This window comes from Mastomys coucha, chromosome X, assembly GCF_008632895.1.
Source record: "Mastomys coucha isolate ucsf_1 chromosome X, UCSF_Mcou_1, whole genome shotgun sequence".
NCBI lineage: Eukaryota > Metazoa > Chordata > Mammalia > Rodentia > Muridae > Mastomys > Mastomys coucha.
This window is the reverse complement of record NC_045030.1, coordinates 16,802,946-16,803,563: the sequence shown is the minus strand read 5'-3', so window position 1 is coordinate 16,803,563 and position 618 is coordinate 16,802,946.

Genomic DNA, 618 nt, shown 5'->3' with positions numbered 1-618 from the left:
TTAAATGAATGTAACCTGTTCTCTGTGGGCTGAGAATAAAGTCACTCACTCAAGTTAAATAGCTTTGATCATAGCAGGAAGTCTGTATCCAAAAATCGTGCCTACAATTCATTCCTTGGTACAACAGAACAGTCAACTCTCAACTTAGGAGGGAGGTAAAATCCTTTGGTGCTGTGAGGGTCATTGAAGTACAGCCTTATTACAATGAAATCCAATGTCTAAAAATTGTTCTTATTTTGGGCTTGTACCACAGTAAGAGCCAAGATTTTAAACTCTACTAAATACAAAACAAACAAACCAAAAACCTTTATATATTTATGTTCATTTAAGAAAATGCTATTAGTGATGTATTATTTTGAAATATACAGTTAATATATTTAGATTTATTTAAAATTTATATTGAGAAAATGTATTTTCAGTATTGCTGTAGATGAGCATCTACATAAGACTTAAATTGATTGTTGTTTTATATCAAACAACTTTTATAACACTTATTTTTATTGTTATAATGTTTTATAAGTTTTAAGGAATATGACAAAAATATTGTAGTTATTGAAGGGGGTCTCTGGAAGAAGTTGGGGTACAAAAGGGAAACAAGAATGTGATTTAATTCTATTT